The sequence below is a fragment of the Palaemon carinicauda genome, chromosome 33 (assembly GCF_036898095.1).
Source record: "Palaemon carinicauda isolate YSFRI2023 chromosome 33, ASM3689809v2, whole genome shotgun sequence".
Taxonomy (NCBI): Eukaryota; Metazoa; Arthropoda; class Malacostraca; order Decapoda; family Palaemonidae; genus Palaemon; species Palaemon carinicauda.
In genome coordinates, this window is record NC_090757.1 from 71,485,911 (window position 1) to 71,501,484 (window position 15,574).

The 15,574-nt window shown below is 43.6% G+C and overlaps 1 long non-coding RNA gene across 3 annotated transcripts in view; it reads right to left on the reverse strand.

The window, feature by feature from the left end:
• Window positions 1–15,574, reverse strand: part of LOC137625981 (uncharacterized) — a 229,231-nt gene that overhangs the window by 77,969 nt on the left and 135,688 nt on the right. The window lies entirely within an intron of this gene.

A 15,574-nucleotide genomic window follows, 5' to 3' on the forward strand; every position in this document is an offset into this window, starting at 1 on the left:
AAGTGCCAGCCCTTAGCAAGAAACACCCATCTTTCCTTGCTCCAGCCAACCTAGCCTTCCCCCTTTACTGCAAAAGGTTTTAAGGCAGTTATGAAGGCAATAGAGGCATGCAAACCTTGCCCTACACTCGACGAGTGTAGACCCTTATCCCTAGCCCTGCCTACGGAGGATAAGGACTGGAAGGAAATCCACCTTACCTTCTCAGTTGGGAAGTTGGAGGCAGACATTGCTGGACGCCAGTTCAGCGAAAACCTCCCTAAGCTGTCTGACTTTCTCTTGCGTAGGGAGCAAGAGACAAAGGAAAGACTTGCCGCATCTCTGTCCCTCCAGATTTGCTTGGAGGCAATGGCAAGCAATAGTAGAACCCCAGACATGAACATCGTTATGGCCAAATCACATGTCTCTACGCTCGTCAAGGACCTATATGGCTTCGTTAGGGCCAGACGCGCTTGTAGGGAGTTCGTGTTTGCTTCGGCTGCAGTAAAACACGAACCCAGGAAGCTGATAGCCCCCAATATCTGGGGAAAAGACCTCTTCCCGAGCGAAGTGGTCAAAGAAGTAGTTGACAAGGCTGCCACGGAGAATAGAAACCTTTTCCAGAAGTGGGGCATGTCGGCGAAGAGGAAGTCTTCCCCGGATGAGAGTCCCCAACCTAAGAGGAAGACGAAAAGACCAAGGTTGCCCTCTCACCCTGTCAGACAACAGCAGCAACAACTTCCCGCAGTTCCCATGACCGCGGTGCCCCAGATGGTGGCACAACCCCAACCAACTTACCAGATGGTACCTCAGCAGCTGGTGGCCCAGTCACCAGCATTCAACACTGAGTATGAAAGGCAGACCACTACCTTTCGTCCTAAAGGTAGAGGGTCGAAAAGGGGCTCCTCTAGATACCCTCCAAGAGGAAGAGGAGGTAAGGGAGGATGCGGTCAAGGAGGCAAGTCCTCCGGACAGTCGAAGCAATGAGATGCTTCCGGTAGGAGGAAGACTCCAACAATTTCACGATCGCTGGACCTTCGATCCTTGGGCCCACGGCCTAATCAAGAACGGACTAGGATGGAGCTGGAGGACAGCTCCACCATCATTTCCTCAATTCTTCCAACACTCCACCCCCGTCCTGGAAGAATACACCCGAGAACTCTTGAGCAAACGGGTGATAAGGAGGGCAAAGTCCATCAAATCCCAAGAAAGGCTGTTTTGTGTTCCCAAAAAGGGCTCAGACAAACTCAGAGTCATTCTGGACTTGTCGCCACTCAACAAGTTCATAGAAAACAACACGTTCAGGATGTTATCCCTTCAACACATAAGGACCCTGCTGCCTAAAGGGGCGTACACAGTCTCGATAGACCTGGCAGATGCCTATTGGCATATTCCAATCAACCCCCCCCCCCCTCTCCTCCTACCTAGGATTCAGGCTACAGAAGAAGAAATACGTCTTCAGAGCCATGCCCTTTGCACTAAATATAGCCCCAAAGAATTTTACAAAGCTTGCAGATGCAGTCGTTCAACAACTACGTCTAGAAGGTGTCCAGGTAGTAGCATACTTGGACGACTGGCTGGTGTGGGCAGCATCTGGGACAGAGTGCATGCAACCATCCTGTAAATCAGCCTTGACTAGACCTCTGCTATAAGCCTTCCAAGTAGACTTGTCAAATTAAATCATTAACAAGATCCCTTAGGCCTGCAGCCCCTCCGAAGCCCATTTCATGGTCCTTGGATAAGGTCCTACACTTTGCTTCAACAGTAAACAATGAGGATTGCTCTCTGAAAGACTTAACCCAAAAAGTTATATTCTTGTTTGCTCTAGCCTCGGGGGCCAGAGTTAGTGAAATAGTGGCCCTATCCAGAGATGAGGGCCATATTCAGTTCACAACAGGAGTGGGAGAACTGAATCTTTTTCCTGACCCAACATTTCTCGCCAAGAACGAGTTACCTACCAAAAGGTGGGGTCCCTGGAGAATCTGCCCTCTGAAGGAAGATGTCTCGCTGTGCCCAGTAGAATGTCTAAAGGTCTATCTTCGTAGAACTTCAGACTTCAGGGGAGGACAGGTCTTTAAAGGAGAAACCTCGGGGTCAAACCTATCCTTAAAACAACTATGGGCGAAGATCACCTATTTCATTCGCAGAGCGGATCCTGACAGTACACCCGCAGGTCATGATCCGAGAAAAATTGCTTCGTCATTAAATTTCTTTCAATACATGGACTTTGAGCATCTTCGCTCATACACTGGATGGAAGTCATCCAGTGTGTTTTTCAAACACTACACGAAGCAAGTGCAAGAGTTGAAACGCTTTGTGGTGGCGGCAGGTAGTGTACCAAAACCTGTCGTCTAGTGCTCCGAGGAACAGTGAATTGATTGGGACTGTCAAGGTAAGGGTGAAGGTGTTGACACTTCACAGTGCAATACTTTAAAAAAGTGTCACCAAAGTGACACTATGGACTGTTCCTAGTTATTTAAGGTGAAGAAACATAGAGATAACACTTGTGCCGTGTGTTCTTACACAGTGTGAAGAGACAATCAATATCACAGAAATGCATATTAGAAAATTTAATAAATTTTCAGTTTTCAGTGGCTCTAACACATTTTTCCCTTTCAGGTGAAACAAACATTTTCTGGACTTTGATTGTAGAACATGTTTCTTAATGCATTTATTAACATTATGGTATGTATGTTGATTTTACTGGTTATTTATTACCAATAAATACTTGATGTGTTTTTGCGTCTTATTTTGCCACAAAATTGATTTTCAATAAAAATATGTAAGAGTATTATTTTCCTTTAATAAACTGCATATGTTTATACGAACAAGATACATAGCTAATACCTTTGTTCTTATACGAGTACAAACTTTATCTGGTAACACATACAGCGAGACCTGTATGCTCTTCATGCTATGTTTGTTTATATGTTATATGCAAACCTTGAGACTTCTTTCCTATGTCTGGTATGACTCTTCCCTGCAGGGGGCAGGAAGCACTAACATGGTTATGATTAGCAGTAATGACGTATAACGGTAACGTCATATGTATCTATGGTCTGGATGTCCAAGGAATAACTGTCCTGAGGTTAAGGCACATTTGGAAAATCCACAGATACAGTACTTTCTAAATAATTCTCTGGTAACCGTCTATCAGGACGACATGGCCTGAGCCCATTCGCTCAAAAATCTATTTTTGGGTGAGATAGCCAGGTCGTCGTCCTGATGGACCCCCTCCTTTTCTATAGATAAGGCCTTGGCAGGATCCCTCCCGAAACTACTATATCTGTAGCACCTTGCTCAACGCTACAAGGAATAAACATGGCGGCGACGTACAGCGCCATCTGGATACTCAAAGTAGTAAGGGAGGAAGGGTAACCTTGATATCGGCTCCCCTTCAAATTTTGCCACTTTCCCCCTCGAAGCGAAAACGCTATTCGGGGTGAAGATTGCTATGTGTCATATCAAGATATACGTGCCCTGATTTATGCGATATCCTTAGGAGAAATTTTAAGGATATTCGTGCCAGGAGTTAGAATTCTGGAGACCTAAAAGTTAATTCTCTGGGAATATCACTGTAGCCAAATATCCCTTAGAAAGCTACCTATAGGAACTTTCCATCAGGATAACATGGCTATCTCACCCAAAAATATATTTCCGTTTTTGGGTCACTTTATACTCTAGGCTATCTACGTTTATTGTTTCTCAACAGATTTTCTTATCTAATAACCAATTGAAAGAATTTTATACAAAAAGTTGCACATGGGGAATTCTAACATTTTTATTTTCATATTTAATATTCTATCAATGTAGATGTTACTTTTAAAGATTAACTAAGTGTACATATTTTATATGACGACCACTATCCATTCTTGGACAATGTTCTATGCAGCAACTTCAAGCATGGCGCCAACCTTGATGCTTCGTCTCGTGTACAGTACTGTCCGACATTACAGTAACCCGGTAATATTTATCCCATCTTCTACTTCAATGGGATAGAAAAAAAAAATGCTAAAAGTATCGTTACTAACATTATCGTTATTGCGTTAACGCATACAGCCACAATAACAACCGAACAAACAACAGCCGTTTCGTTTTATCAACCAAATTAGATATAAGCTGTTTTGCTTATATTTCAATCATTATACAATAAAAAATGTAGCATAAGACTGACATTTTTACATTATATCCTTATTCACTATGGAGAAAAGATCCTCAGGAAAATATACTACCAAATATGAACTAACAAGCTATAAATGAAGGCGAGACAAAACAATATTCATAGCCGCTATTCTATTTGGAATCGGGGAAAGTGTGTGAAACTGGTGGAAACAAAAAACGAAATTTAGTGGGATCCTATATGAGTTCATATCGCGTAATTAAATGTAAATGCTGTTTATTGCAAATATAGCTGAAACTTTTTTACCAAAGTAAATGGATATACAGTACAGCTAGAGCTGGGATGATCTGGGTGGAGAGTGAGAGAAGTGGCGCAAAGCAACCCCAGTGCAAAGGAACGCGGGCTATCTGAAATCATCGTGCCATGAGATTTTTTATCACTAACGTTCGATTTTCTATTTAATAGATATTGCGGTTCTCTGTGTTGCATATAAGTGAAATCACAAATTACAAACATGTGTAAAGAGTGGGCTGACTGCATTAGGTTGTTATGTTCCAACCCACATTATAAGATATTATTACAGTTCTGGTCAGTGCAATACTTTCTAATAAAAAAAAACTTTCCGATAGGGAAACTCCCATTTTCTTTGAAAATTATCTTTATTCATACCGCTAGTAAATATCTAGCGAGATATACCCTAATATATTTGCCAATAACGGGGGCTACCCAGTGGGAACCGAGGGTTTAGTGTGGGGAAAATATACCGGGGAATCTATAAATAATGGTAAAAACAAATCTTTTCTTCTCCATCCATTATTCTCTGGGATGCATAATAAATTCATGGAAAATTACACAAATTATCTTCATCCTATGTTCCTTTCTCATTTGTTTGTTGACATTCTATCACTCACACACATTCGATCCTGTTTGCTCGTGTATACATAACTTGTTGCATATTAAACCATTCTAAGCTTTCTGCCCACTTGCTCCCCTTTGTTCATGTACAAGACTTGATGCGTATTAGCCAATTTAATCCTTCTGTGTATTAGCCGCTCCACCATTTTCTTTCTACAAAACTGATTTTGAGCGAAGCGAAAAATCTATTTTTGGGTGAGATAGCCATGGCGTCCTGATGGAAGGTTCCTTTTTGGTACCTTCCTTGGGTATATCACTACTAAATATTCCCAGAGAATTTAACCACAGGTTATCACAGAATTCTAACTTCTGGAGCGAGTATCCTAAAGGTTTCCCTTTTAAGACATCGTATATCAACAGGGGACGCATGTATTAACGCGCCACATAGCTATCTACACCCCAAACAGAGTTAACACTTCGGTGTGTAGGGGCGGAGAATAGCTGGGGAGCCGTTCCACAGCTAATCTCGTTCGTTGCTACTTTTGGTACTCGAGACGTAAACAAACGGGCGCCATTGCTAAATGACGTCACGTCCGTCCTCATCCTTCTTCTAGTAGCTTGCCTTGCTAAGACGGATTTTCCCTTGTGTATTTTCATCAACTTGCATCTTCGCTATGTCGCTACCTTCGGCCTCGCCTTCTTCTGGAAAGTTGAGTACAAGGTTCCAGTATTGTTTAAATAAGCTCTGACCGTAAAGTAACTTTTACTTTTCGAGATATTTGATGTTTTGTGGCAGAGCTGTGCCTCGACCGGACCGGCCATTTTATGGCGTCGCTGTTGTTTTGCATGCCTTATTTAGATAGCCTCAACAGCGTTTTCCGGCCTCATTAACTAATCGATACTATTAATTATTTAGTCTTCATAGCTAGGAACTTTTATATCGTGTTTTGACGCTTTTTTATCGGTCATCAACTAACCCCATACCAGTTGGATAGTATAGCCCCTAGGCCAGAGCACCTATATCAGTGTTCATGCATGATATTTATCAGTGATCCTAGGTTTATTTATGAAGATAGTGGCATTATTTTACAATACTATTGACTGTGATGCAAGTGTTTTCGCCTTCAGGGACCATATAAGGGACAGGTTAGATAGTGTATCTTTCTAACCTATCCTACAAGTAGGACCCCTATATGCTTCCTTCATCCCCTGCCTTAGGGCACCCCCTCTGTGTAGTCTTGCTCCCCCTACCACGTAAGGGGGTCAAGCTCTTATCAGAGTACTATATCGCTTCTCTGTCCTCCCTAAGGGAATGATCCCCCCTTAGGGTTGCGTCCGAGAATGAGGAACGGGTAGTCCTTCCTCTATTGCTGGGGCTAGGTCTCCGACCTTTCCTGCAATAGCGATACGTCTTCCATCCTTCCTAGTTCAGGGTGTGACATCCCTGCTCTAGGTTAGGTTTTGGAGAGGTTAGTTCTGTACCTTGCTGAAACGATACCCATGCAACGTTTTCAGACAGGCTGCTTTACCTTAGGCTAGGGAGTGTCCTCCCTTCCTTGGTGGCTGCTCTGGTACAGAACCCCCTCCACAGAAGACCCTTCTCTTCTCCCCTCCCCACCTATCTCTTGTATGGCCTAGCCTATGTTTAGGTTAGTCTTTACCCATCTGTCCCCTGTCCTACAACTCCTCCCTAGGGTGGAGTGGTAGGGCTACCTTGAGCTCCTGTGTGCAGTCCGCTCTGGTACATATACCCTTCATAGTGTCCTATGGGGTTAGCCACTAGATGCGTTCTGTCTATAGGGGTTCTCCCCCCCTCTTGAGTGTTCCCTGCCCTCCCTTGGGCTCCCTTAGCTCCCGGTCCTCTGCGGCCCCCGCTTCTGGGTGATAGGGCTAGCCTCTATCATGGGTACACCCTCTCAGGTGGGATGTCTTGGGGTCCGTGACCGGACCCCTACATCCCCCCTTCTGTCTCTTTCTCTATCCTGGTGCCGGTCCCTTGCCGCCTCTACTGTCGGTGATGCCCACCTCCTACCTTGGTGACTTACCCCTTACCCTCTGCGCCGCCAGTCCCCCGCGTGCCGGGGGATTTCCGCCTGCCGCCGGCGCCTAGCCGATGGCCTTCCCTCCTTCCTCATAGCCTCAGTCGTCCGTCCACCGGCCGGCCCTCGGAGTGCCGGCATCCACTGCCGGCACTCCGGTTCCGCTATAACCATCCTTGTCCCTGTCACCAAGCCGGCTACCTCCGGCTGCCGGAGCCACCGCTCCCTACCGGCGTGCCGCCGCTGTGCCGGAGGCCGCCACCCTGGTATTACTCTTGACTTCTATATTGTCTTCCTTAATGCCAGAAACTCTGCTGGAGCGGCCTCCGGCGTGCCGGCGGTCTGCCGGAGCCTTCCGGAGGCGTCAAGACGACTTGCACCCCCTTCTACTAGCTATCATCTGATGTTGATAGCCCTACATCGCAACCAGATGACTTGATTACGTAAATGGATTGGTATTATCAAGCCAAAAATAGGATTACTCCTGCTCATTCACTTGTACATAGCCTCCCCCTCCCCCTACCTCCTCCTTCCAATGGGAGATGAGATAACTTTTCCCTGAGATAGTCAAGTATTCTACCCGATTTTTCTTCCATAATTCAAGTAATCTACCAGAATTGATCCCACTAATTCTTTTTGTGTATGTTCACTGAAGCAATACTCCTATATAAATTTCTCTTCCTGACAAGTTTAAATGGGTTACCTCGTTATGTACTAGTCCTTTCGCGCTGTTTTTCCCGTGATTACTCTATTATATAGTCTATTCATAAGGGAAATGTGTGCTTTAGAAGAGTTGTGTTCTGAGATGCCTTATATTTATCGTTTCATTTCTTGTTAACCAATCACAGCCCATATATGCGGAAACTGAACATATTTGGCCGTTTCTCTTGCTTTTTATAACATAAGACATCTTCGTATGACTTACATAATGTCACAGGTCAGTGTAAAGTTACTGTGTTGTTCTCTGATGTGTCAGTTCTGTCTGCCATGGATCATTCTTTACGCAGGTGCAATGGCTACTCTTATTATTAAATGAAACCTATTGGACAATTTCATAATGACGATGATCCAAAACCTTCCACATCTCAAACATAAGGTAAGACATTATATGTATGAAATAATGACCCACAGGGTTGGTGAGCACAGCTCAACATGTACCGCTTGCCAGAACATAGGAACAGTGATGTGATATTAATTTTGCAATCGCAGCAAGCCATGCCAGAGCAAAAGCTAATCCAAGTTTTAGGAAAAATATCCTCAAAATAATGACCCACACGGTTGAAGAGTGCACCTCAACATGTACTGCTTACCAGAACATAGCAGTGATGTATTTTTTTTTTTTTTTGTGACCTAAGCAAGCCACATGGCAGAGCAAAAACATTAGAATTCTTAAAAAATATCCCCAAAATAATGACCCATGGGGTTCGCGAGTGCAGCTCAACATGTATAACTTGCCAGAACATAAGAGCAGTGATATTTTTCTCTTCTTTTTTGTAACCGTTGAAAGCTATGGCAGAGCAAAAACCATTAGCAATCAAAAAAATATATATCCCAGAGATAATGACCCTCAAGATCGTTACGTGAATCAAAGATAATAGTTTGCTTATGGGCAAAACTGTTTTTCATATTGTAGGTAGTAGGTTGGCCAAGGCACTAGCCACCCATTGAGATACCACCTCTAGAGTTATTAGATCCTTTGACTGGCCAGACAGTACTACATTGGATTCCTCTCTGGTTATGGCTCATTTTGTCTTTGCCTAAACATACACCGAATAGTCTAGCCTATTCTTTACACATTCTCTGTCCGCATACACCTGACAACACTGAGATTACCAAATAATTCTTCTTTTCTCCAGGGGCTAATACTGCACTGTAATTATTCAGTGGCTACTTTCCTCTTGGTAAGGGTAGAAAAGACTAACTATGGTAAGCAGCTCTTCTAGAAGGACACACCAAAATCAAACCATTGTTCTCTAGTATTGGGTAGTGCCCTAGCCTCTATACCATGGCCTTCCACTGTCTCGGATTAGTTTTCTTGATTAGGGGTATACTCGGGAGTGCTGTTCTATCTTATTTCTCTGCCTTTTGTTTTTTAATAGATCATACGTGGAGGATCTGATTTTATGCTGTTCTTGAAATATTTCATTTTGATTGTTTATTCTTCTCTTGCAGTTTATTTAATTCCTTTTTTTCTTTCCTCACTGGACTACTTTTCCCTGTTGGAGGCCTTGGGCTTATAGCATCTTGCTTTCCCAACTAGGGTTGTAGCCTAGCTTATAATAATAATAATAATAATAATAATAATAATAATAATAATAATAATAATAATAATAATAACTGTTTTCAATGTATTTTACCTTTATTTCAGTCGTAAATAATCATGTTTTTCATGCCACTGTGTCCGTTGGGAAGGGGTCGGGGGATAACAATTTATTTGCATCGGAAATGAATATCAAATTTGATGAAAGAACATTATTTACAACAGGAAAAACTTTTATATAAGAAAAGGTTGCCCCGCCTGGAATTTTATCCATTAAAGTTTTACCTGAAAATATACTGCAGCCAAAAACAATGTGGTGCCTAATGTTTTTGTGAAATTATACTAAATTAATATGACCCCGTAAAAACTCATTAAGCAATAACAGTTTTACACTATCTTATTTCTATTAACGTGTTTTTTCGGCTGCCCTAACTGGCATCGCTTTGGACCGCATTAGTAAACTTTTGTAATTAAGAAATATTACTGTACAAGGGGAACGAAGGAACTTCTGAATTAGTCAGAAATTAATATTACAGAACTAGTTTAACTTTCTCAATTCCAGTCTATGTAAGTTTGAAAAGTTGCACTAAACCTAACTATTTCCCATAAAAACGAGATTTTTTTATCATTCTGTTTAGTGCTGTATACAGTCATTTATGGCAGGAATAAAATGAGAATCGAAGGTGAACTGTTAGTGGACAAAAAATACTTAAGTTTCCCTTAAATGGTTTTCTTTGGTGTTTAGTTTTCTTTTACGCTCAGTTCATGGATCAATACTATAAATGGTTAGTTGTCGAATACCTTTACAGAATTGAAAGTTTACTTTCAAAACTTTTTTTTTTTTTTTTTTTTTTACTTTACTTTACGCCCAATAATAGCTAAATATAGATGATATTGAGATCATAACGTAATCCTGACGATATTTGAATTTTACCAAGATCAATATAGGCATGAAGTTTTTTTAGCTGTCATATGTCATTGTGATTTCAATTAAATTAGCCTACCAAAAGTAATTCCTATTACAACAAAAATTGATTCATAAATCTGTATATTTTCTAAATGGTTCTTATTGTGGGTAAACGCAAAAGGGTTGATTTGAACTAACATTATCTGACATTTTTTTAGTGAGTTTTATCATTCTTTTTCGGGTAATATATACGAGGACAAAGTTAAAAAAAAACATTTTGAAAGAGAAATAATAGGAAAACTAAAGGCGAAAATTTAACCAACGGAAATATCAAAGTCACCCTTATACGGTTTTCTATGGTGGTACATTTTCTTTGTTATATCATACCACACTATTACAATTGGTTGTCGCATATAACCTTTAAGAATAATTATAGTAGCTTGTTTCCAAACGGCATTTAATTTCACTTCGTCCTAAATAATAAAAAGTAATTGTGTAATTCTGGAAACAACATTTAAATTCTATTATAACTAATATAGCCTACCAATCCAATGTTGTGTTCATTATTGACAAAAAAAACCAATATTTCAAATCAAATTAGCATATCTAAAAGAATTTTCAAAATAAATAAAAATATCTGATACATTGTTTTTTATCATTTGTTCTTAATAGAGGTAAATTCTTATAAAGTAGCCTACTCTGTTTGGGTCATTAAAGGTCAAAGTGGTTGAATCTCCAGCTTGGTCAATAAGACATTCGTGCATTTGGTGACTTTATTTGAGGTACATGCAACGAACGTTTGAAGCTGAAAACATAAATGCATGTAATTACACACTTGTAATGGTTATAAAATCAAATGGGCTACTATACCTGTGATAGGCCATCCTGCTACATACATATAGATACACATAAATATGACCTTCCTGTGGCATGCATGGATTTGGGATATGTGGTGTCATATATACTAATCTATGTATGTACACTGTGATGCATGCTTATATTTACTGCCAGACCTACATAAAATTACTCAATGGGAGAACTGTAAAATGTGCCCCTGGTTAGCTTATCCAAATGTGTGACTCTCATCTGGCTGCTATGAAGCGTAAAACATAATGGCCCCTCTTGGCTCACAATAATGATGCCTATTACTTACAAATAGATCAAGATAACAGTTCTAAGATCATTGTAGTATAACAGTTCTGGTAGCTGTGGCTTCCCTCGCGAATCTGTTTAGTTCCCTGTTTACCTTTTGAACCCCTAGGTGGCGCGCATGCCGCTTGCCCGCCAGATTTTACCTGTTCCAACTCATTATTCCACATCCCCCCCCCCCCCGTTTTTCAGCTGAACCCCTCATTCTGTGACATAGTCCCTCAGCTACTCAGGGGGTCGCCTGCATTTGCGTGGTCTGGTGTTGCCTTGAGATGAGAGGGGGTTGTGCTTTGTGTTATGGGTGAGTTTGGGTAGTTTTTCTCTGGTTGGTGACTCAGCTGGCTCACATATTGAAGCGTCGGGGACGGACTTGATTGTGGTGGGCGACCTGACAGGTGTCTGATCTTCGGCTTTGGGTGGTGTCTTTGTGGGGTTCCCTTCTTGCTGTGTGCCTGGTGGTGTGGGTGTTTCGTGTGGTGTATGACGATTGCCCTGCACGGGAGTTAAGTGCTCCCTATCTGGTGCATGTGTCTGTGCAGAGCTGGCAAGAGTTGGGGTCCAACCTTTGATAGTCCTTGTATATAGCGAAGGAATTGCCGATTGCGCTGTGTTGATCGCCCAGACCCCGTCTACCTTGACTAAGTATTGGTTATGTTGTATTGTTTCCACGATGATACCTGTTCTGTCCCATCGCCCCATGGCATTGCCCGCCTGATTCTGCAGCAGGACCCGGTCTTCTGGTTTCAGAGGCGGCAGCTGCTGGGTGTTGGGCATCAGTTTGTCTACCTGCTTGGCGAATCGGTAGCGCAGGGCTTCCTCTTGGCGTTCCCATGTGTCCCGCCATATTGGGTGAACTGCTGGATTGGAGAAGACCTGCATCCCCGGCGCCACAGGTAGCAGATCCTTGAGGTTTTTTTCCAAATATGATCTGGGATGGTGACATGCCGATTTCCTGGTCTTGTGTGCTCCTGTATTGGAGTAGGCCTGCTGCTACAGCTTCAGAATCTAGGCTGCTGTATGTATCTGTGTATGATGTCAGGAGGCGTTTCATGGACTTGACTGCTGCCTCCGCCCACCCATTTGACTGGGGGAAGTATGCAGATGAGAGACGGTGTCTGACTCCCCAGCACTGTAGTAGGCTCTGGGTCTCCTTTACAGAGAATTCAGGTCCGCCATCGGTGCTTAGTTCCTGGGGCACACCGAAGGTAGCGAAGTAGTGCAGGATAGTTTGCTGAAACTCCTGGCCCCAGCACCCGATGTCACAATGTAGGGCCAACCGGTGTCTCTGTCGACGATGACCAGGTAGCCAGGGCCTTTCATTTTGAAGAAATCCACTGCAATAGCCTGAAATGGTTGGGTTGAGGTGCTCAGTTTTGTCAGTGGCATGTGTGGTTGGGAAAGTGACATCCCCCAACATGCCTGGCAACTGTTCCTTGTGTTTTCGATGTCCTTGGTGAGTCCTGGCCAAAACACGGAACCCTGAGCTCTGTTTTGCATTTTGTTGGTTCCTTGGTGGGCTGCATGTAGGGCTCTCAACATCTCGCCCCGTAGTGCCAAGGGTATCAGGACTCTTTTATCCATCATAACGACGCTATCCACTGTCGACAGCCTGTCCCGGTACTGCCAATATGATTGTAGCTCTTCAGTTAGTTCGTCCCTTGTAGACAGAAACACCTTTTCTATGAATGGTATCAGAGTTTGTAGGCAGGGGTCACAGCAGTGCTTCTTTGACTCTTTCCCATATGACAGCTCCGATTGAGTCCATTGTCGACTGTACCGCTGCTATCACAGCAGCATCCATGTCGTCCAGGTGGTTGGGTGTCGTGCGAATGGCAATTAAAGCCGTTATCACGTCCGATGTGTTTGGCTGTGTATTGGGTGAAGGGTTCCTTGATATGGGGTCTGCTGCGTGAAAGATTTGGTATCTCCACCTTAGTGTTCACTGCTTGAGTCGGAAGAGCCTTGGGTTCGTGATGGTGTCTAGTTCTTGGTCCCCTAGAATTTTCACGAGTGGCTTGTGGTCCGTTGCTATTATCAAGTCTTTGCACCCCATGGTGAAGAATCGGCTGTCCTCAAGTGCCCATGCTATGGCCAGGGCTTCACCCTCAATTGGTGCATACCGCTTTTCTGCGTCCTTGAGAAATCACGATCCTGCTAGGGTGACCTTCCAGCTATCTGGGCAACATCCTGATGTGAGGGCCTCGCATGTACAGTGTTTCTGATGCAGCCAATACCCGATTTAGACTTTTAACCAATCTGGGTTAAGGCATGTTGGCTTGTCTGGGTTGAAGACCTTGACCCCCATCTCGATTTCGCGTATGATTGCTGCCTTCGACCTCTGGAATGCGTTTTTGAGTTCCAGGCCCCACTGAAAGTGTACCTTTGGGCTGAGTAGGGGCCTGAACAGTTACATTAAGCCAGGTGTTCTGCCATAATGTGATACTTGGTTTACTAGTCCAAACCACGCCCGAATGCCTATGATGTTCTTTGGTCTTAGGAACGTTGCAATTACATTCAGGTATTTTGTTAAGGATTTTACAGCCGTTTCTCCAACCTGGAATCCTGCAAAGTCCACATCTGTAGATGAGAACTGGAAATTGGCTGGGTTGAGAATGACACTGTTCTTTCCAATGAGTTCCAAGTAATATATGACACGCCACCAGTGTTCCTGTAAGCTTGAGTCCCACAGAAGGGTGTCATCGACGCATTTTAGCTTTCTTGGGACATCCTCAATAATCGCATCATATCACTGTGTGTACACGTCCTCCGATGCGAGAAAGCCCATGGGTGCTCAACGGTAGCGGAATCGTCCGTGCTCAGTGTGGAAAGTAGTCTAGTGTCTCTACTCTTTTGCAAAAGGCCTCGTTGCGAAAGGCCTCTCTGAGAGGGGTGGTGTAGGATCGTCCCAAAGCTATGGCTTAGGAAAGTGTTAGCATGTGGCTGCTTGGTAGATCGTGTCATGGAGGAAGATCCACTGAAACTCCGTCAGGAGCTGTAGAAGGTCCGGGAACCATTCTGCGGGTTGCCATAGCGTAGCTATTGGAGTCATTGATAAGATCTTGCTTATCCTGACTTGGCTGAGGACTTTTTCACCAGACCAAATGGGGAAAGAAAGGCACACCTCTAGGCCGCCCAAACGATCTTGGAATACATTTTTTGAGGGCCTGGTGTTCCGGGACTGGGGAACGGTCGAGCGGGAGCCTGAAGTTCAGGGACGCTGCGAGCATAACCACAGTCGGGGACCTCACAGAGTTAAGACTTTGTTGGATACAAGATGATTCCAAGACACTAGGAGCCCACTATCTGAGTGGTTTTGCAAGCTCATTCCTGTACCAGGAATGACGCAAGCAGATGGGGGGCACCTAGTTATTCTCTGTCCATCTGAGGCTTTGTACTGCCAGATGGTTCTCTAAGAGAGGTGAATGCTGGTACCTTTCTGAATCGGGCTAATAAACAAGGCTGGAATGGTGCGGCATATGTACAACCCCGCCCCCCCCTCCCTTTTGATGTATTAAAGAGAGCATCAGATCCAGAGGGAAGACGAGAAGACAGGCCTCTTTTCAGAAGCTCTTGTCTGCCACCCATCATACGCAGATCGTCCAGCAGTAAGGGGGGGGGGAGAGTGCATAGCAATAAACACATCGAGACGATGTCGAGACTTGTAACTATTTGCACGTTCTTGCAATGAAGGGGAACAGCCTGTCCTCCCTCCAACTGCCACCAATCCAGTGTGGTTGGCCGAATAAGACCGATACCAAACGGTAAACCAGTTAATCAGTACAGCTTACGTTAAAATAGCGAATCTCCACAGAGATCGCTTTCCGGACAAGAGACTGTACGATAATCACCTTATGCATCCAACCAAACCCAAGAGGGGATTGAGACGTATCTTCAATCTATTGTTGGATGGGTAAAAAGCATAAGTCTACTATGGAGTAGTAACAACGAACTGTGAGCATGACAAGCATACATGCGTATTTCGATTTAAAAGTCTTGTCCGGAACTCAGTTGGAGAACGTTGAAAACGTTCATAACGGAGGTTTCTCCTTCTTAGGACAAAAAACGTTCGTACTTCTCCGTTTCCGGTTGGTAAACTAGCATTTATATTAAATGTTCCCTACTAGGGAACAGATATGCTTATGATCAGTTTCCAGCCAAAGCCTTTGTAGGAGACTACGACTTCCGATCAGGGGAAAGGAAAAAATGTCTATAAGGAGGCAGAACGTAAATGCCGTATGTCTGGTTACAGGAAAGTAGCCAAGTAATGT